Source organism: Sturnus vulgaris, chromosome 7 (assembly GCF_052056855.1).
Source record: "Sturnus vulgaris isolate bStuVul1 chromosome 7, bStuVul1.hap1, whole genome shotgun sequence".
Lineage (NCBI taxonomy): Eukaryota > Metazoa > Chordata > Aves > Passeriformes > Sturnidae > Sturnus > Sturnus vulgaris.
Window position 1 is genome coordinate 35025772 of NC_142249.1, and position 22423 is coordinate 35048194.

Below are 22423 nucleotides of genomic sequence, written 5' to 3' on the forward strand. Positions count from 1 at the left end.
ATAGTGAATCTGAATAGTGAAGCTGAATCTTTCCTCTCCACCACCCCGGGGATTAGGAGAAAATACCTGCCAGGATGATCACAGTTACAAACCAAACAGGTTTCATAAACAGAGAAGTTTGTGCACTGCACAGAGGACAAGGTTGCTCCCTCTTTTAGGCAGAGGGGTATGAACTGGTGCAGGGTGATGTTGAAGTACATATTTTGAAGAATGCATCAGAGGTATTTTTAAAGTGTCTAAAAAGTTCCTTTGTTGAAAACGCCTCCAGTCGATGCTTGTGATTTCCCATGAAGATCTGGTACAGTGTAAATTCAAATAAGTTACAATTGTGTGGACAGCACTTTGAAAATTATGTTGACAGCAGTGCTTTGAAACTTAACTTCTCCATCCCTAGCTCTGTGTCCTTTTCAGAGCTGAGCAAGCTCACTGTGATTGATGAGTGCACATCAGTCACAAGCAATTCAGCCCATCCAGCTTGGGCTGAACAATAACTGGGGGCTGACACAGCTTTCAGCCAAGGTCATGGGTTAGCCCTTCCCCACACCAGCAAGCAACCCCCTCCTTCCTCAGGCTTGGAATATCCCAGAAAGCACACATATTTGCATAACAAGTGCACAGAAAAAGAGGAACATGCCAAGCTTTTCCACCATGGAAGATCCAACTAAAGAAATCACAGGGATTTGGTAGGAAAATCCCTCCCATTGCAGGCAGAGTTAGAGCACAAACCCAGTAAGTTTCAGGGAGCAAAGAAACACACTCATAGAAACAAGATGTTCATAAGGAACTTGCAATTCAAGGAGCTATTTTAGAATAGCCTGACAACTCGAAAATAAAATCTAAAGCCTTGGACAGTCACAGACTCTGCAGTTCAGGTCACCATTGTGTAGCTGCCACTAAGTTGGTGCAGATGTGATGTCCTTTACTACCCTGGCAATGCTGGATGGAAAGGAAGGGGCAAAAACTATAGAGGCAGAAAAAATAATTAGATCTTTAAAAACTTCAAAACATTCGTCATCCTCTGCCACTCTTTTATTCCTCATAAGTGACCCTTATCATTTTCACTACCCTGCTACAGATCACCTTGTAAATTTTATTTTTATGCAATTACAGATGAATGTTTGCTGGCCTAAGCAGTTCTCAAATCACCAGTAATAGAATAAAACATTAAGATGCAGCTTGTAACAGAAGGACAAACACACCCTGAGGTGTATGTATCTTTATGCAGAGCAACTGCTGGCTTCCCCAGATAATCTTGTATTAACCTACTGCTTGAGACTGCTGCCTGTGAGCACAGGAATGCATCTGAAATGGAGACTCTTTAATTAAAACTTGACTTTCAGTAGGAAACTATTACAGCCAAGCCTTTGAAAAAAAAATGTCCATATGACACCCTTTCAATCAGTGGTTTACACTTCAGAAGCAACAGGACTTTGGATGAATCTTTCATATCTCCCATTCTCTGCACTGCTCGCTTGCCATCCAGCCTGACTGGGGCTTGCAACACTTTGATTGCTGCCCCACCATGCTCTGAAGGGGTAATCTACTTCAAAAGCTGCATAAATTGATTGCTCTGACTTGGTGACCAAAAAAAAATATAAAAATCCAAGTTTACTCTGGTGGTTCATAATGTTACCAGAACCCTCGAAGGAATTTACAGCCTCATTATGCACTACTGGGAAAACATTATTCTATATACTCCTGATGTTACAATGGTGTTAAATTATAGAGCTTTTTAGTATTTGAAAAGCTCTTCTACAGCACCTTTTGAATGTAGCTGATAAAATACAGTCAGGTAAAGCCCATTATTGACTTTTACCAAGGTGTTATACTACTCTATGCATTTTAAGCATATTTTTTGTGGTTAGAATTAACACTAAAGACTGAAAGAGTTCTTTTAAAATAAGAGTAAATGAGAGAAAATGAAGGAATGGTGGTTAAAAACTCAACTGTGTTGCTCAGGCGTGCATGTTTTGAAATGTTGCATACAAGAAAATTGTGCAATTCATTGCCTCCCAGATATATGCCAAAAACATTCTCCTAAAGAAAGGGTGAGTAGAGGTGATCTGGAAAAGGCTTTTAATCTATGTGATAAATTGCCAAATACCATTACATTTAATGAGTCTCATCAATGCAGTGCTGGAATAGCAGGAATAAATAAATAAATAAATAAAGCCCTATCAAAAAAGTAGTACAAACAATTGCATGAATTAATAATAAGAATCCCATTAATGCATGCATAATTTAGAGAAGTTAATGAAGCCAATTTAAAGTTTTACTAATGTATATTTGATTCTGTGAAGTGTAATTTTCTAAAGAGGTCTTAATGCTCCCTTTCACTGTTTATTCCCTCGACCTGCTCCCCTTTTAAGAAATGAGCTCTTCTGGAAAAAAACATGAAATTTAATGGAAAATTGTATTTTCTGTAGGATTTTAGAACTGTATTGTGAATTTCTCATTCCTGTAGAATACTCAGTGGCTCAAATACACAAACCTATTGGAAGCACAGAGCCGTCATTTACATCTGTAACAACTGAGAAACATGTCCATGCAGTCCTTGGAAGCATGCTAGAAGGATCTACTGTTTCCAGTATTCAGATCCTATTACTGTCACTTTATTGGAATAAAAAATCCTTGAGGAAAAGCTTCTTATTTGGCCAAATGTTAAAGAAATGTTCAAAGCAGAACCATCGTGTATATACATATCTTCAGAATATTTTTACACCTTAGCACATTCATATAGGCAGACAGATCCATCTTGATCTGCAGTGGAGAAATGGGGTAATGAGTTAAAATTCTCCTACACTTCTTTCTAAGCAGCAGATACTTTTTGTGCATTTCCAAGTAATAATTCCTGGTCATTTGATGGTTAAAATAATTAAGAGTAAGTTGTGAGGAGAAAATAAAGTTATGAAAAAAAGAGGCATCTACAGATGATTAGAAATAATGAAACCCTACTTATGGATAGTTCTACAGTTGGGAAATAAGAAAAATGTGTTGATTGGTATCAAACATATTGCAGAAAATGTTTGTTGTCATTTTCAGGTACTGGCTGTGGCCAATCCACTTTCTCACTGCCCCTTTAAGTTCATTTGGTGGAGCAGTTTCCAGGTTAAAGTGGGAGGGACAGCCTCACCTTCTGCAGTCTCAGTGCAGCTGCCCTACAGGCTCCGATGTTTGCTCCAGGTTGGGTGAGGACAGAAAGGCAGATGTGTCCAGGAGAAAACAGCAATCAGCAGGTAGGTAATGAAAGGGCCTCGCAGGACCCATTTGCTCTGGGAAGTGTTTACTCCCTGTCTACAAACAATTTGTTCACACTGGTTGGTTACAGCTGACACTGGGGCTGCCCGAAACAAGAGGTCTCACTTCAGCCCTGGTAGCAAGTGGGCTTTTTATTAAGGGTCTGAACTGAGGCAGTGGTGGCATCTTCCTGCACATCACTTTTAATAACTCTGCTATTTAAGATGTATTTATAACCTCAGTTTTCCACTCATTTCTGAACAGGAGGATTCAGGTTTTTTGGGCCATCCTCTTGGCATGTCTCACCAGACAGCACACTCATAGGAGGCTGCTTTTGGTTCTGGAACACTTCTACATGTGAAATATTTTGCAAATTGCACAAGCATTTTTATTTATCTCTTGTTAGTAAAGTCTGGTTTGAAAACAATAAAAAGAAAATTAAATTAGAAGCGCCAAAGATTTACAGTAGCTACACTGCAAGAGTGCCAGAGCTGAGTGAAGAGGGCAACAAGCTATCCTGCAAGGAATTGAGTTTCATGATCTGACTCTGCAAAAATGACATTTAAAAGCCCCTGGTGATGTCTGTTTTAAGTTGCAGTACAACTGGCAGTGATGTTACCAGCTGACATCAATCACAGACCCACTCTTTAACTAGGAGAGAACTCACAGATACACACAGACAGGAATTCTCTTAAAAGCACAGAGCAACAATATTGGTTGCTGATCTTTTCTCCTCCTCAAGATGTATATTGGGCAATATTTTAAATTCTTCCACTCAGGAAGCATATTAGATCCCTTCCTTTTGCTGTACAGCAAATGGTAGCTATTTACAATGAGACATATTTAAGAAAGTATGAGATATGAGAAATTGCTGATGAGCATCCCATCTATGGCAAAGGCTGTGTACTTAGTGCCCACATTTACATTTCCAGTGTCCAGCATATCCAATTAGCTACTTTTGTGGAGGTTTTCTGCAGATGACAAGAGTTTATGTTGCACTTATGGCTCTATCATACCTCAGTCTGAGCCAGGGTACAGCACTCTAGTATTGTTTCAAGTCTCTAAAATGACTCCTGATTGTCTCTGTTCAAACCCAGTTCCTTAAAAACTGAATATTGTCTTCCAAAAAGTCACAACACTGTTTACTTTGTCCAGCTGCTAACCAGGTATCAGAGCTCTACTTATCCTCTAAGTTATGAAATTTAATTCAAAAGGGTTCAGACCCATCCCAGCTCTCCTCCTTCATTTCAGCAATATTTTCTTCACTCAGTTGCTTGCAAAAGCATAAGCTCATTATGTGCTGTCCAATACTCATCAGAAGATTATCGTGTATTAATTTTCAAACCTAATATCGCATTTCTTACTTGTGATAAAGTTTCTCAGAACAGAGAGACACCAATTACCTTGGAGTGGCAATTTGTAAAGAAGATTAATCTCACAAAGTGGATCTCAAGAGTTTATTTCTAATTATTTCCATAAATGAGCTTTACAGGAAATTCTAATAGGAAGTTCCAATAATCAAGAAATTTATGCCAAAATAAGCTCTAATATTCTCCACCTTCACTTACTACATTTATTTCATTAAGATCTATAGACATTGTGAATAACACAAGAGTCCTAAAATAACAATGAACAATAATTTTATTATACAATTTATTAACCACACATATCATGCACTTGCCTTCAAATTCTGTTTAATTGTGCCTTATACCTAAAGGAGTTTTATCGCATTAGGTGGACTATGTTAGGCATCTGTGATCAATTCTAAGCATTATTTCACAGTTCAGTGCTTTGAGCACAATCAGGAGAAGCTAAAGGCTTTGGCTATCTTTTTTCATGTTCATAGAAGTTGACCTGGAAATGAGCACAGCTTTTAATAACATCTTTTAACTTTAAGTTTGTTCATGACAGAACAAACACTCTGGGATACATCATCTTCCCTCAGTACTAGTACTAGCTTCCCAGGCCTCAGAATATCAAAGTGACAGCAAAGAAAACTGCACATGTCACACAGGCTCAGCCAAGGCCCTACACCACACATGCTCCCTACTTTCCAAATATGCAGGCACTCACTACCTCCATTTCCAGCTGAATTATGCAAAGCTCTAACACAGAAACCCAAAAATGAACCTTAGAACTCCCTTGAACTCATCAATTCCCACCACATGGGTTTTTAGATCATCCTTTTGTGTTCCTACCACATATAAATATATTTATACCAAATAGGATGATCTCTGGGAATGGCAATTCTGCCAAGACTGGCATTTTCAAAGCAAGGTTCATGTTGAAATGCCAGCTGCAATGTGGCACCAAACACCTGGTGATAGGCAGCCCTATTATCCTGGAGCTGACAGCCCTACTGATTCCTGCCTGGCACTTCCCAGACATGAGGATGTGAGGGATCTCATTGATGAGAGCACATTAAATATTTTCTAACCGAGCTGAGATTTTTTGCTAGTCAGGACTGTAGTCATATTCTTAGGTCAATGTCACCAGGACAGACAGTATTGCCACAGTTAAGTCTTTTGGGTTAATTAAGAAAAATTAATAGATTATGTTAATTATTCACTTGCAAATCATGATAATTTTGTCTTCGGTGATGCAACCCAGATTGCTTCATCACAGCAAGCAGAAAGAAGAAAAGAGAAAACAAACTCTGCTGAGTCTCAGTAGTATCTCCTATTCACATCCCATGCATGATATGTCCACTGACAGGTAGGAACAGGAAAACCACCCAACTGCAGCTTTTTCTTCCCTAAATTGCAATCTACATGGTCCAGTCCATCAGTTTATCCAAGAAACCTAGGGCATATAAAAGGATAATAAACTATCTATTTTATCTTTCTCTTCTCATTCTACAGGAGAAATGGCCCAATTTACTGTGTGTTCATTTGTGTACTCAACTAAGCCAGCAGAGTAGGTTACATGTGGGATGGAATTACTGGTGTAAATCTAAAACTGAGGAAACAAATCTGACCTTCAATTCTGGAAACACTTGGTATTTTCTTTATATTCTCTTTATTTTACATGATATCTGGGAAAAAATTGTATTTCCCACAGTAAAAGGTAGCTTCTCTCTTTTTTTGGGATGCAGATGTTGGAAGCTGTTTGGGATGCAGGTGTTTGGAAGGAGAAGAGATCTCAAAAGTATCAGGAGCCAGTCAATTGATGGCTTTTAAGTATGAGGGGCTGAGACTTTGCACTGATCTGTGTTTTCAATAGAGAGTCACAAAGGGAGCAGAGAACCAGGACAATGCCCACAGTCACACATTGATGCCGTGGGGACTGGCACTCCTCTTGTAGATTTTTCAGTCTGTCTGCTGTCCAGCTTCATTCCTGTATGTATTGTTCTGCAATAATCAATATTAGTTTAGACTTATTTAGGTTTAGACCACCTAGGCCAGCTGTACTGCCCAGCAGCTTTGGTGGCAGCCCATCCACTGCTTGGAGATGAAGCTCAAAACTTAGCTGCTAGAAAGCCCTTCCCACAAGGGCACAAAGCAGCCCCGCTCACTGGAGTGCAATTAAAAGAAGAGGTCATCGTGCTGTTGCAGAAAGCATCAATTGTGCATTCATCAGTCCTGCAGCAGAGCCCCTTCAGCCCTGCCAAGGCTCCCTCTGTGCCCCTGTGTCTGCCAGGGCTGCAGTGCAGGAATGTGAGTCAGCTCACAAACAACGAGTGGGGCTAACCAAGAGAGCTTTGTTGAATTCTCCTTTTGATCTAAGTTCAGCCATGGTCGAATTTGCTCACAAACAAAGCTGAAGGGCTAATAAACACACTAGGGAAAAGAAGAAAACTGTGGTGACCTATAATATCAGGACACAAGAAACTTGTAATTATTCCGTGCTTTGGAGTGAATTAGCAGAGATAATTAGTGTAAAGGTGTGCCGAGGAAATTTTGATAGGTTACACAGAAGTCTGGTGATATTGTTCTGATACTGCACACAAGTGTGCCATAACTGTATTGTCATTGCCAGGAAGTGTTTTGTGAGATTTGAGGATAAAAGAGCAAAGGAAAAGAAAAATAAACAACAAACCACAAAAACCTACAGGAAAAGGAGAAAGAATTTCAGTAAGGCATTTCACCTTCTGCTGTTTGTAGACTGACATCTGATTTGAGAAGGGGAAATGGCCCAAATTTGAACTGTTGCTTTATTTCAATGCCATGTGGCCACAATCACCACAACTGGTAGATGCTATATGTTTCTGAAAAAACAGAAAGGAGCTGAAACACAGAACCTTGCCCAGTGCTTCCTGAAGGTGGGCAAAAACTTAACAAGAGGAGAAACTGAAAAATCTTGATTTTCTGTAGTTCAGAGAAAAGTTTGAGGGTTTTTATCATGGCGTTCTCTTGCAATAAATTCAACCTTACGCTGCCGAAAGGATGTTAAATTTTGGTTTTCAGCAGGAATTCAAGAACTACCTACTGGCTCCCTGTTTTATTTATTTAACCTTCATAGGAAGGTAGGGCTGAAGCTTTTGCAGCTGTGACTACAAAGGTGCATCATTCATGAGTTTTCTCTATCTGACACCAGTACAAAGGGCGTGGAGCATCATAGATGTTAGAGAGAAAGAGACTGAGGTGATTTTAAAATTATTTCTCTCCATTTCATTGTGAAGACAGAGAAATAATTTCCTTCCCCTTTCACATACTGAAAAGATGTTTTCATAAGAGTTTTCAGCAGCTAATCCACATTTTATTACTCTCTTCACTAAATCTGAAGAAACATGTATCTTATTTTAGTGAAAATTCACTGTAGATTATGGTTGCTTTAAAGTTATGTGATGAAACCCAGCACCAGCCACAGTGCTGGAGATTTTCCACTTCATTTCAAATGAAAGATGTGCCAAGCTCACAAATGTCCCTGTAAAGACAGCCAAGCAAGTGCAGGACAGTACAGCATCTGAGCTTTGTTTGTCATAAATAACAAAAAACCCAAGTCAGTCAAACTTTTGTTCACATAAAAATTCAAACAGCATTTGGAAAAAAGCTCTGTCACACTTCTGATTTGTCTGCCTGCTTTCTCAAAGCATCTTTTCAGGGTACAAAGAACAGCTAGAGTAATGTGCCTCCTCTCTCATACACCGAAATGAGATGGACAAAACCTGTACACAGCTTTTAAAAAGAGCATTACATGGTTATTCAGTGTACCTGAATACTTGGTCACATTAATTCAGATAAAATGAGCAATATGTAAATTCAGTGGAGCTGTTGAGCTCCTCTGGAGGTCACATCTTTTGTGCAGATAATAACACACTCCAGGAGATTCTCATTGTAGCTTTTGCTTAAGACAGGCCCCACTATGACAATTCATCTGCAGATCAGTGCAGTCTAATTTATTTACTCTAGAAAATAATCTACCAAGCCTGACTCAGTAGTACAGACTACAGCTGCCTGCTTGTGTATGAAATACTTCTTGAAAAGGTGAAGAGATGACTCAGTGAGTGCCTCCATAGGATATCATCAGTAGAATCTGTACTGACACAGATATGCTGCAGAGACTCTGCTGACACTCATCCACAGTAGGAGGAGAGAGAATCCATTCATCATGGAGTAGCCTATTTTTATAAAGACAGCCTAATTCTGTACCCTCTCCTTATCCAGGTTAGAACAGATCAGTGAACTAATAAACACAGCCAGGACATCCAGATGTGCCTTTCTTTGCCAGAGCAAATCCTGCCTGCTCTGAAACCTTAGTTATACCCTTTCTTGAGCAAAGACAAGCTCAACAGATGTCAGGAAGTCACTGTCCATGAGTTAGAACTGTTGGTAGTATGTAAATGTGCATATTTAGAAGCTGGATTGATACATCCCTTGCTACAATAAAAAATATGTTATAATGAATTAATATAGTAGTCATATAAATGCACGTTTCAAAACAGTCTTTGGTAAAAAAGTGTTCCTTTGTCACTACCTAGATATTCCATGAAATTAAGCTTTGTGTATTTAATCTGAATTAGTACATGTTATTCTTTATTACAGTCACATAACACTTGGTATTTAATTCCCTCACTGAGTGACTGAAGATCTGTCACTGTCAGTGATGCACTGAGGATCTACAGCCACCCAACCACAGCAGCACATTCTACTGGTGGGACAATCTAAACACATGGCAGTGGGCACCTGAGTATCCAAACCCTCTGGTCTAAGCAATATGAAGCTGCAAGAGCTGAATCCCTTGACACAAATAAGACAATTCCTCATTAGGCAACTTCTAAGTTATCAATTGTCCTTCATGTTTGAGAAACTGCAAATTATTGCAGGCCAAAAAAATATTCAAACACTGTGAAATACTGAGAGTGTAATGCAAGCTATGGGGAGAAATATGACAAGCAGTATTTGTTCTTCAGTATGGAACCTCTGATTTCTGAGCACATGCTCACAATTCAGTTAGCTCAGACTCTTGAATCCTATTTTGTATTTGCAAAGACAGGACACACAGGCCCTTACAGTGAGGCCCTTGACCTCAGCCAAGGCAAAACCACTGCCAAACATGCAAGAGGCTGATGACTTCCAAACCAAGAAACAGCACACCAAAACCAGAAACTGTGGTTTTCATTTTAGCCTGGTGTCCTTTGTGAGCTTGATACTACTTAGGGTTTCATTTCACATCCTTTTGAGGGTTCTCTAGGTATAAACAGAGGCAAACAAGTTTCCCTAAGGCATGCAAGGATGCAGGCTCCCAGGATTGCTCCATGTGCCAAGCTCCTCACTGGGATGGGCAGGGCAGAAGGGTTAGACCCCGGGCTCTCATCCCACCCTGGCCCTTCTTCCCAGGGGAACTGATGTCCACTGACACGCTGCACTCATCTGTGCCCTCTCGATCTCTTTCCTTCCAATTCTCTTTGGAAGTTTTGTCACTTCCTGGCAGCTCACTGTGTTATTTGTGCTATTTTTACTATTTTGCTTATATTTAAACTTCCTCTTCTTTATAATTCTCTGGATATATTTACATTCACACCAAAGTGCAGTCCCTCCCTCCTCCCTGGGTGCAGAGCAGCACACTGGGAAGATCTGGAGGGCTTCCTGACACAGAGGGAGCAGCTCATTGCCTTTCTATTTTAAACTCAATGTTTGTTAGTTATCTCCAAGATAACATCAGATGCTGACTTACATGGATCAAGGAGAAAAATCCAGTTTTTCTTCATTAAAAGAACTATTCTGCCTGCAGACAATATACAGTAGACATAAATTTGAGAGCTAATGAATGATATCTCAAGGACTCGAGCATTAGCAGGGAGCATTACTAGAGTTCTGTTATGAAAGTAATTTCTGTCCTTGTTGAATCCTGGATAAACAGAGGTTTTAAACCCTGGAACAGTGTCAAGGGTTTTATAAAGCTGCCACCACTTGTTTACTCCTGAAGCAGAGTTTGAAAGAGTCTGATAGACTGTATATCTGTAAGTTAAGCTGCAGAGCAGGGGACCAGAAAACGTGTGACTATTTTGTGGGATTAAGAGGAAATCAAGGCAACTATTAATAAAATATGAAACAGTGTAATTAATATGCCATGTTATTTTCTGGTCCTAAACCAGCAGTATCTTCAACTTCATATCTTCCTCTGCAGAGATCCACTTGTGGCCTTAGTTCTTCTCACTGGAGATTCTGATCACAGCTTCGTGCACTGCACAGAGAGAGTAACCTGTGCCAAAAATCTGTCTGCCAGAATGCATTCTGATTTTTAAACGTGGCTTGTCTCATTTAATTCCAAGTTGTGACCACAAAAAGTAACTGAAAACTGTTAATCAGAGTGTAAAGAAAGCAGAGATTAATGTCAGGCAGAAAACCCTAGTGATGCCAGTGCGATTTTCTATCCCTGATCTGTCTTTGCACAGTATATAACTGACTATGTAAGATGCCTAAAACACAGAGTTTTGGCAAATAAAAGACTTTCCACTTATAATTTTCCCACTCTCCCTTCTCCTTGTAGTTAATTATCCTAAAAAAGGAAGATTTATTGAGGCATGTTCCAATAAATGCTGTGCATTAGCTATAGCTATATATATCTTTAACATTCCAATTGAAGTTCTGTACTTCATACAAATCTTTATTACAGGACCCCAACTCCACAGTTCTTACACCAGTTCCCTCACCACAATCCATGAGGCATTTTCCAAGGTTAAAACTTATAGATAAACTCTCAAACTACCAAACTCTCGAGAATCTTCACTCTGACAATAATTTGCTACACGGTTGTCTTGGCAGGACCTGAGCTGGAGGATTCTCTGTTACACAGAGTGGACTGCAGTCCTTGCTTTAGACAGCAACTGAATTTTAAAAATCCTCTAAAGCAGAGCTAGAATGTACTTAGTATCCATTACACACTGGCAGCTATTAATAAATATCTTGCCAAACAAGTTTGTTTGATTATTATTGCAGGGGGAATCGCTGTCCAGAGGCAGCTCTGGACTCTTGCTGAGTGTCTGGATGGTGCTTGCCTACAGCCCCAAGCTGGGAACTTGACATGCAGTGATTAGAGCAGGCATGTCTGTTCTCAGCATCCTGGCTGCCCTGCAGCCCCTGTGAGCCCCCTCCCTCCTTATTCTGGGAAAGCTCCAAATGCACCAGAAATGCAGCACCCACCCCTGGGGTGCCAGGCTTTGGGCTCCACTGCCATGGAGACTTTATGGGCCTCAGCCTTAAAAGCTCTCTTGGAGAATGGAGCAGAATTCACTCAATAGTTTCCCCCTGTCCTCATGAATCCCTCTGGGATCTCATCCTTGAGGCTGCAGTCTTGGTTCAAGGAGCAACAGGAACTGAACAAGGCATTTCCCTACCTAAGACATGAGGCACTGCTCAGCTTTTCTTGAGGGTCAGGTTTTCAGCCCAGGAACCAGCAGAGCAAACATATATCGTCCTAGGCTGGTGACAGAAAGGTGACCTTGAGTACCTGAGAGCCAGCTGAAAGGTACAGCTCTAGCTCAGGATTTCTACAGCCCAGCAGAAGCACTGGGGAGAGCTGCACAGCACAGCAACCTACTTCTTATCTTTTGTCACAGGGGGGCAGGTTCAGAGAATTCAGAGATTTAAAAAACCAAAACAAACAGCCACCTGAGAGACTTTCCTCAGGATTATAAATTTCTACTTAAGATTTCCAACAAACTCATCAAAAGTATGGGTTAAGATGAAGTCCTTGTCACCAAGCATGACAGACTATTAAAACATTACACAGTGAAGCATAAACAACAATGTGCTTCATTTGTCCATTTACTTTACAGTCAGCTGAAAGAGTATTTAGGTCATTACATTCAAAATGCCATTGCATTAACTCATCTCTCAAACAACACAATATCCAGACATTAGCAGATCTGCTGGGTTTCCTAATACCTCCCTGGAAAGATACAGAAGTTCTGATTACTATGACAAAATTTTTCACAGAAATACACACAGCTCTGTGTGTTGGTGACTGATGGTAGGGACCGTGATATTGGGAAAAGAGTTTTTGTTGATGTCAGAAATGTAACTTCAGGATGTCAAATTTTAAAAACAGCCCCACAGAACTGCAGCCAAGTCCTTGAAAAAAAAGAGCAAAAAGTATTGAACAGCATGAGAAATAAAAGATAGTGAATGCCAAGCATGAAAGTGAGGTGCCTGGAGCAGGAGCTGGATGTGCAGCACAGTCCCTGCTGCAACACCCAGAAACCCAACAGGATCTGGGTACAACTGCTGCCATTGGGAACACTGGGAAGTTACACTGCAAGGGCAGAAAAGTAAAATCCACAAAGTTCTTGAGAACACATTTTATAAAACAGCAACAAATCCAGGATTTAGATGCATGTCAGGGTTGGAGCAGAAAATAATTCAGAAGAGATTTCCCTGTCTTGCATTATACTTGTCTGCTCTTAAGCATTGTTCCAGAAAAGGGCTTTTTCTTCTAGCTAAAAAATATTTTAAATTAGAGATTCCCTTGTCCAGATAATGTTTCTCTACCTGATCTATTTCATCTGGACTTACAAGCTTCTATAGAACAGACTTGTACCTCACACTACTTCAGTTTTCTGCATACAAAAGTGAAAACCGCTGCTACTGTAAGAAGGAATTAGAAAACTAATAACATTAGTACCAAATTCCATGAATACATGTACTTATGTGAAGCAAAATTTCAGTTTTGAGGAAAAAAAATGTAACCTACTTAAGTGCAGGTAAAGCTGAGCACACACAGCACACGGAGCACCAGTTCTTGAAGGTACCAGCTGGGTTACACAGTCCCATCCAGCAGGAATCCAGCAGAATCCTTAAGACAGTTTGCCAGCTACCAAAGCACATTTAAAATCCTGTCTCCAGCCTCCAGTAGCAGTTGCAGGGAATATCCACCTTTTTGCAGATGCATTCACTGAGTGTCTTTTTTCCTGCTGTTCTCCTTTAATTCCTTCTATCAGTGTTTTCTGTTTGTGCCTTATTAAATTCTGGCATTGACTAGTAAATATTTTGCCAAACAGATGTTTGTTTAAAATTATTGGGGAATTAGATTGATTTTTGTGCCTGTGGCTGTATACTATAAATAATTCCTCAGCTTTTTGAATACCTAGGAATTAAAAAGAGAAGTTCAGCAAGGAGTAGATGGGACTGGAAATGCCTGCAGTGCTCACCTGACCATCAGCACGTTCAAATGCCACAGGGAGTAAAACAAACCCTTTGAGCCAACTGGACCTTAGTGCAGAATATCTGGAGGCTTTGGCTGGCCTGTCATCCTGTGTGCAATCCAGGCTTTTCTTTTCCCACATGTCTGGCAGTCTGCAGAGAAACCATATGGAATCCCAGCAAACTGCATATGGGAAGGACACGAGGATCCAGGGTGAGCACAGGGAAGGGTCAGACAGGCTCTCCCTGTTGTTTGTGACAACACTTGTACCTGTAAGGTGCTGCTTGATTGTCTCCCATGAACTAGACCATAATTTACAAAGTCATTCTTTACTTTCATACAGAACATAAAGAGTCCTTAGTACATGCCAAGATTTATTCACAAATAATAAATAAATAAAATAAAATAAAATAAAATCTTCCATAGTTTTTATTTTCAGAAGTAATTTTTTCTACTATACACTGCTGAAACATTGCATTTTTGTTCTTGCTTCTAAAAACACATAGCTATTTCCAGAGTTTATTTTCCTATTAATATACTTTGAAGACATTCAACATATTCCACATAATACATCTTTTAAAATATCATTTTATGTCATATCTTGGAGCCTGAGGAGTGGATTACATAGAGAAATGAACACAGTAGATAAAGAAGTTTGAGAAGGATTTAAGTCACATTTCAAATCTGAAATCTCTAAATTGGATTTTAAAGCCTCAGTCTCAGGGAGGAGCTGCCATGCAATTTTAATTCTGTCCTAGGCAGGGCCAAGGATCAGAACACAATCCAAAGAAAATATGAGTTGCGAGATTCTTTCTTCAAAATTCGGCCTGAATTGAAAGTATATCCTACACAGAAATATTATCATTAGGAGAACTGCACAGTGCTGGAATATCAAGTGCAGCAACTGGATCAGTGTTGTATTACTGCCACAGAACCAGGGACATCCCTGTTCATTGATGGGAAGGTGACTGGTTCTGAACAAGGATCACACACTGCATTAATGGACAATTCTGTGTTTCTTTCCATGGCAAAATTCCTTTCATGCTAAAGGGAACTTTACCAGAAATAGAAAATGTAACTAAACAACTGTTTTCTGTAGCATTTGCAGGGACAGCCTGATGAACCTCCTCATGTCTTTCCCGTGTGTGATTACATTATACTGCCTGATTATGTTGAGTGGTTATTAATCACTTTTAAGGCCAATTTGTGAACTTGGCTTAGAAGTCTGTTCTTACATCTTTGCTGTTCTATTTGGCTTTTATTTAAATTGATAAAAAAATACTACAAAAACCATTACCAAAACAGATGTTGTATTCTTTTTCAAACTAGCATGAAAACTCAACTACCTGGCTTCATGGAGGAGACTTTACATGCCACTTTTTTCCAGCCGTTTAATCACATGGCAAAATTTCTTCCCCTTAAGCTTCTGTTTCCATAGTTAAACAAAACCAGACACCAAAAGAAGCAAGTACTAATTTTGAAAATCCCCATTCTCCTGCCAAACATTTGGTTTAGCTCAATCACACAGAGTAGCTCTAGGGTTTTCATTGCATAAATAGGAGTATGACACTAAGTGACAATGCACTGAAAAATAATATAAGTCTAATCATTCAAAGTTAAGTTTTCTCTACAATACAACACTTTCTTACAAGTTTCTGAGATACAACTTAAAAATATTTCTGAATTTGTTCAAAATGTTCTCCTCCATAGGCAAATATTTCCTCCAACTGCAGTGAAACAAACAGGAGAATTAAATCAACGTCATTATATTTATTTTATTCTGTAACCTCTGGGCCAGATTCAATAAAAGCTCTATCTGATTTTAGTCTGTGTGACAGAACATTAAAAAGACATGCTATTTATTTAATTTAGCACTCACTACTTTTTTGAGCAACGAAAGATAACTTCCTGCTGACTCTTGTTTACTATGACTTATACATGGGAATTGTGCTTTAAATAGCTGAAGTCCTTAAGATGTCAAAATCTGGAACTTGGGTTGGAATGCACACAGATCTTATTCATTAACAAGGCCTGGGAAAACAAATGGGATAGAGAAAATATATTTGGGCTCTGGATTCAGCATGAGAACGAAGTCTGCATTCAGATTCAGAGCCAAATCAGAGCTAATGTTCAAGTATGCATGGAATGAGGTCCCTTAGCAGTGCTTATTGTGAGATTCTTGTTCTGACACAAATCTCCTGATATTTCCTTCATCTCTAGCAAACTCAGACCAACTTTCTTGATTCTTTTGTCTCTTTAATCACCTTTATTTAGACATAGGGATTTGTATCCCAGTCCTGCAAATTTGAACCATTTATATAAAATGATCACGCTCTATTTGGGGTTAATGCTCTCTCACAGAATTGTTTGTAGACAAGATATCATTCTACTATGTGCTACACGTAATAATCTCAGTTCCTTAAATTGGATTGGATTCCTAGCTCCATTTTTCCTTTCTGAAAAACTATATTCAGTTTGGAAGCCTCTCCATGTGCAGAATTCCCTTCTGGACTAATGAGGCTGATGTCACCGCTGTGCAATTCTGGGTTAAGCCACAGTAACTCCCCTGATCTCAATAAAGCTGCAGCAGCAGAAAACTCCAGTAATGCAAAAGCAAGTCACACCCAGACAGCTCTGCATGTGGAAGGGTTCTGGATGTGTCCAAAGAGAAATCAATGAAAGCTTTTCATTTTTTACCAAATGCTGACTGCATTACTCTGCGGAACAGGGGTTCAGCATGCCAAGGTACACTAAGAAAATTCACGCAAAGCAGAAAACCAGAGAACAGATTTCAATGTTAGTGATCCATACACATCGGGACCTGAAGGTATTTGAGATACCAGTTATTGTGTTGTAAGGTGGCAAAATTGATTCAATATTCCTGATTAGATGAAGCCATAGCATATAATCCTTAAACAAATAGTGTCATATATGGCTTTCTTCTCAGTTTGGTACCTTGGCTATAGCACCATGGGCCAGGATCCAAGTTTGTTATCAAGAACATGCTTGTGATTTCTGTCTAAGAACACAACCAGGGTTCAGCATTGCTCCCAGTGTTTGCAGAGCCACGTGAAGTCCATTGCACATCAGTTTGCATATAAATGTTAGGCTTTCCTCTTCCCACAACTCCCTTTCTCTGCAACATTTCATATAGAGGGACTGCTAACAAGAAAGAGTACAGGGACTTTCCCAGCTTTAGAAGCAAAGCCATAAAATTTAATGTGCCCAGCATAGTTCTATTTAAAGCACTGGTAAATGAGCCAACAAACTACTGTCCATGAGCATTACATCACGTGTTGCCACATTTCTCTGAGGCTATGTAAAGCTGTAATATGTTCACTAATGAATTGTATGGTATGTTCAGGCCATATGGCTCCCCGGAACTGTACAAAACAATGCTGCAGTTATGGGGGTACAGAACAATCACTTTCTGACATGTACATCATCATGTGTTTATGAAATGTCTCCCAGGGAGACCACATGCTAAAATAAACAGTCAATATTTTATTGTTCGCTCTCTTGTGTGCTTGTTACAATTTGGTTTATGTTTTATTTGTTTATAAAATCATTTGTGCTAATAACCCAACCATATTTTTTATTTCCCTCTATGCCCTAATTTCACTGCTGCTAGGGCAATACAGAAGAGATGATTGGCTCCAGTTTTTTTGTTTCTGAAGTTCCAGCTGCTGACTAATTACCTTGTTGGAAAAGCAAACATGGCTGTTTCTCATATCTACACTACATTTTCTTATTTCCAAATATGAAGTTACAGGAATCCAAGGCAGTTAATATGTCAGGTTTTATTTACATAGCTCTTCAGTTATCATGTGGAGCAGCATCTCTGCTCAACCTTTTGGATTATAGGAGGATTTTGTGGAAAGACAAAATGCTATGGAATGGGTTAAAGTATGTATATAAATTTAAACAAACACAAATAAAAACCAGAACACTTGGGCTATCTCTGTGCATTATGGTAAATGAAGCCATAATCTCCTAATACCCCTGGTGATGAGGTCTCTCCATTAGCTAATAGCTGGTTTAAAACATAGTCTTATAATAATTCTACCAACTAAATAAACATTTTAAAATAATCACACACACAAACGTGCATAACCATTCTGATTTACAAGGCAGAAAATGTACAGCATTATGTTCCACTGTCTATTTTCAGTCATTAAATTTTCAATAGTGTAAGCCTGCATGCAACCGTGTGACTCATAATAAAAATACCCCCTTGAAGTTAAAGCAGTTTTGAGTTACCCACCCTGCTCCCTCACTAGGTGGGAGCTTCCTGGGAAAGCAAACCTACCTTTAACAACTGAAGGAATGATAAACCGTGCAGGGCATTGGGCTGGGCTGGATCTTTTGGGTTCCTGCAGCCATCCATTGTGGGTATGAAAGTCCTGGCTGTGCTCAATCAGAAAAGCAAGAGCGTGTTCTTCTCTTCAGCACAAGCACTGCTGCCTTTCTGCTTCTTGTCAATATTTAACTAGTTTGTCAAGTTGGATTATATCTCCTGTCCTAAATCCTACTCCTTTAATTCAAACTAAGTGGGTGTGCTTCCAAGGCAGCTTCTTAGTCATGTATTGATATCTTATCAAAGTCATTTGTTTGGCCTGGAAGGTTTCTTCCTGGATGCATTTTCATATATAAGTGATGCAGTTGCCAAACAAATGCACCAGAGAAACCACCATGGTGAACAAACAGCCATGATTCCTGTGTTCCACAGCAACACCCACAGAAAACAAGGGCTTTGTTGGATTTTCAGCATTTCTTGATCACTCTTGGCCACAGAATGAGAACATCACTCACAATAATCGGAGGAATTCCAATATACACACACTTTTCAACAAACTAGTATAAAAGAATGTGTTTTTTCAGACTTTTTTTAGGCAGAGGCTGAAGGAAGTGCTTCCTTAGGGCTGATCCCACCCTCAGATGTGGCTGCAGCTGCCTGTTCCCTGCAGCTACTCCAGCACAGCCAGGGCTGTTTTTGCTGTCTGCAAACAAACCAGTTCAGTTTGACTTGCTGGAGATGCAGCCACACACTACTATGAACAAGCTCATATGAATTCATGTTTTGCACCACTTATGTACATTTATTTGCACATTAAGTGTGTCTCTTAGGCACAGGCAATCTGCCAACACTGTTCTCAATGGAACACAATTTTGCTTTCCAAATTAAGAGGTACTAATAATATCAAGCAGCAAAAATGATGCAAAACCTGTATAGCGCTTCAAGCTACAGTAGTTAACATTAAAAAGTCAATTATCACCAGTTCACTGCAATATTTTGTCTCAGAAGGTAGCTTTTTGAAAGAATGTTACAATGTCTTAATTTGGTGTTTTCTTGTTTGGGAGGTTTTAGGGGAGTGGGTTGCAGCAGGGAATGCGAGTTTTAAAATGAAACTTTCCTTTTTCCCATAAAGAGACAGGATGCAAAAAGGTTACAGGTTTCAAAATAATACATACAAATATTCCTCACAGATCTTTTTCCCTGTCCTCCCTCTAAGCTTTTCAAAAAAAAAAAAAAAAAAAAAAAAAAAAAAAAAAACATTGGAGCCAAAGAAGTCAGTTAAAAAATATAATAACGGGACAAATGAGATTCACACCATTTTCAAGGAGCAGTAAAGGTACAAGAGGTGGATTCTACCTAGTTGTATTCCCCAACTGAAATTCTGGAATTTTGTGGCTGCTGGGAAACTTTTCACATGTCCTTGATAATACAGATTGTTTACATCCTTGTAACATTATTAATGACTAATTCAGACCTGAAAATGTCTGTGTACACATGGATGTACACAGTGAGTTCCCGTACGAGTTATCAGATCAAGATCAGTGTGTCACTCTGCCTGGCACAAAGGCTGATGAAGAAATGAAAAGATTTCCTGCCATTCTCTGACCGTCAGGCTGGGCCAGGCTCCACCAGCACACAAGCACAGGAGGCACTCAGTGTTGCTATTCCATTCCCATACCAAGAGAACAAACTCTCTGTTTCAGGGTCAGTGTACAGGGTCCTGTCCAGCATGACATGATTTCAGAGCACCAAAAGCTGGCAGCAGCTCACATCTGACTCTCAGCCTGATGGGCACCAGCCCTCAGGGGACAGTTATCAGCCAGCAAAATCATATGTGCAATGGTTATTCCAGATATAAAAGGGTTCTTAACCTATATACAATCTCTTGAGCAACTTAACTCCCCACCCCCTTCCCCAGTGCTCTCTGAAACCCTCAGCCTGCCCTGAAATAGATGCTGAGCCTCAAACAGTCAGAAGCAATTTTGTAGTCTGAAATCCAAACCACGCACAATTGGCCTCTGAAACTAGTGGAACAAATGCTACTCTCTTGCAGCAAGATATTTTTGTCTTTGATAAATATTAAGTGACGTGCAATAGTCATAGCCAAAGCAGCTGACCCATATTTCATAACTAGTGGAAGTTTTTCCTGACACTATCATTAGAAGCACTCAGCTGCTGGGGGCTGTGAGCTGGATCCTGCTGCACAACTCCCACTCGGACCCAGCTCAAGATCACCAAGCACAAGATTCCTGCCTGTGGCCTTGGCAGGGGGAAGTGCATTGGAGATCACTTGACAAAAGGTCTTAATGTGGCTCTTCACCTACTTTTAATTGGTTAAAAAGGGAGAAAGTGGAAGCATTCAAATTATGCCTTATTAACTGCTATTTTTCACTGGGGGAACTCTGCAGACTCTCCTCTATCAGTGCTATCACGGGGAGGGAGCAGATACTGGGTAAGGGGATTTTTGTCACAGGGATATTGTGTGACAGAGCTCATCTGGCTGCAGGGATTACAAGATAACATACAGAGATTGGTCAGGAGGTCACCTTCGGCGTAGCTGGGTTGCTGCTTTCAAAAAACTATCACTGGGTGTAACTTTAGTGAAAATTATTTAATAACTGAAATCCGCAGGTCTCAACAAGATTTCTAGACATCAGAAAGTCTTTAGAAAAGATTACATTCTTGAGCTTAGAATGCTGGGGGTTTTATTACAAAGCTGAAACCCTTAATGTTTTCAGGGTTGTGTTGAACTTCGGGTGTTTTCTGCTTTTTTGAAAACAGATAGATTCAAAGTTTGCAAACATAAAGAGGAATGCAGAAAACCTGAGAATAATCACAATCTGCCTATTATTTTAAGTAATATAAAATACCGTGAGCCTCGGAAGAAAATCCTACAAACCTGGTACAGGAAAATCTTTGTTTACTTAGTGCAATTCTGACTCCTTATCCATTATTTATTTATTTATTTAAGTATTGCTTTAATTTCCCCAGCCAAGCTGTTTGGGTTGCCAACATGAATAGCTTTCCACATCTGCTGCCAACTGATGTCTCCCCTGACGGTATTCAGAGCTGAAGACCAAAAAATTTCACATAGAGCAGAATTAGCTCTTTAATAAATGGGTCTGTGGAGCACTTCAGCACAGAATAAAGCAGCTGTTTCAGTGGTCATGTGGCTTCTGGCAATTGTCTTCAAAACTTGCCTGTGCTGCAGCTCATCAAGGAGTTACCTGCTGCTTCCATCACAAATCTCCATTTTTGCATTCTTAAATTATATTTTAAGTGAAATGGGGACCTTGAAGGGTATATTTCTGTTGCTCAGCTTCTGCGTTTTTTGGGGAATCAGACTAAATTCTAACCTTTAGATCTCAGTGAAAATTTGTCAAGCTTTTCTTGAAGCCCATTTAAGCACATTCAGGATTTTGCATGTGCAAAGAGAACATTTCCTGGTACACACTGCAACAAATGGAACTCACAGATTCACTTATGCATCTTAGACATGTCAGCTGAGGTCTTATTGTCTCACAGGGACCACTGAGCTAATTCTGTCAAACTCCCGTTGCCCCCAGTGGAAAGTTGTCCAAAATTAAATGAAAAAACTGTGGACCATACTCTGTGTTTGGGTGAAAAATGAACTGTCTTGGTAGCTGCCACATTTGTGTGCCAGGAATTGTTGTGTGGGATTGTAAAAGGTGCTTACTTTTGGCCTCTGTTCCCAGTGAAATCAGTCAGCGATTAAACTTCCATTGACCTCAGTGGGAACAGATTTAAACTCACATTAAGCATTTTCAAATCCAAGTATGCAGGTTTTACATATCAGACAACATACTTTTTCAAGTACTGTTATAAATCTTTTTCTCCCATCTCATGTATTGGCAATGCATTTTTTTGCAGAAGGCGTTGGAAGAGACTGAAGGAATGCAGTGGTTTTTCAGTGTCACTTAAATAAATTGAGTATAGTGCCACAGGCTGAATGAGAAGATGCAACTTTTTATAAGCTCATAATGTTTGCCTTAGAATGTCTTAGAACTGTTCATTAAACTTTGAACAGTGTGCAGCACACAGCATCTGACATAACTGCCATGCCACCACTGCCACATCTGTCCCATCACACAACAAACCAGACATGACTTTTTAATGAGAAACAATAAAAAATGCTCATCAATTATTAAAGCTTTCTTTTCACTATGTATGGTGAAAAAACACATAAATGAAAATATCACTTACACTGCCTACATGTCACTTACACTAAATATTTTGGTTTTCTTATAGTAGGCCCAGCCACCCCAATACCTTGTTTAGAGCATT

General features: G+C 39.6%; 1 protein-coding gene and 1 long non-coding RNA gene across 7 annotated transcripts in view; one reads left to right on the plus strand and one right to left on the minus strand.

The window, feature by feature from the left end:
• LOC148223236 (uncharacterized) overlaps positions 1-17746 on the plus strand; it is a 57226-nt gene extending 39480 nt beyond the window's left edge. The window contains exons 2-3 of the long non-coding RNA XR_015804919.1: positions 3043-3236; positions 13769-17746. This is a non-coding gene — a long non-coding RNA (uncharacterized LOC148223236). The remainder of the gene's footprint in view (positions 1-3042; positions 3237-13768) is intronic.
• The window catches only part of NCKAP5 (NCK associated protein 5), a 376424-nt gene that overhangs the window by 260002 nt on the left and 93999 nt on the right, over positions 1-22423 (minus strand). The window lies entirely within an intron of this gene.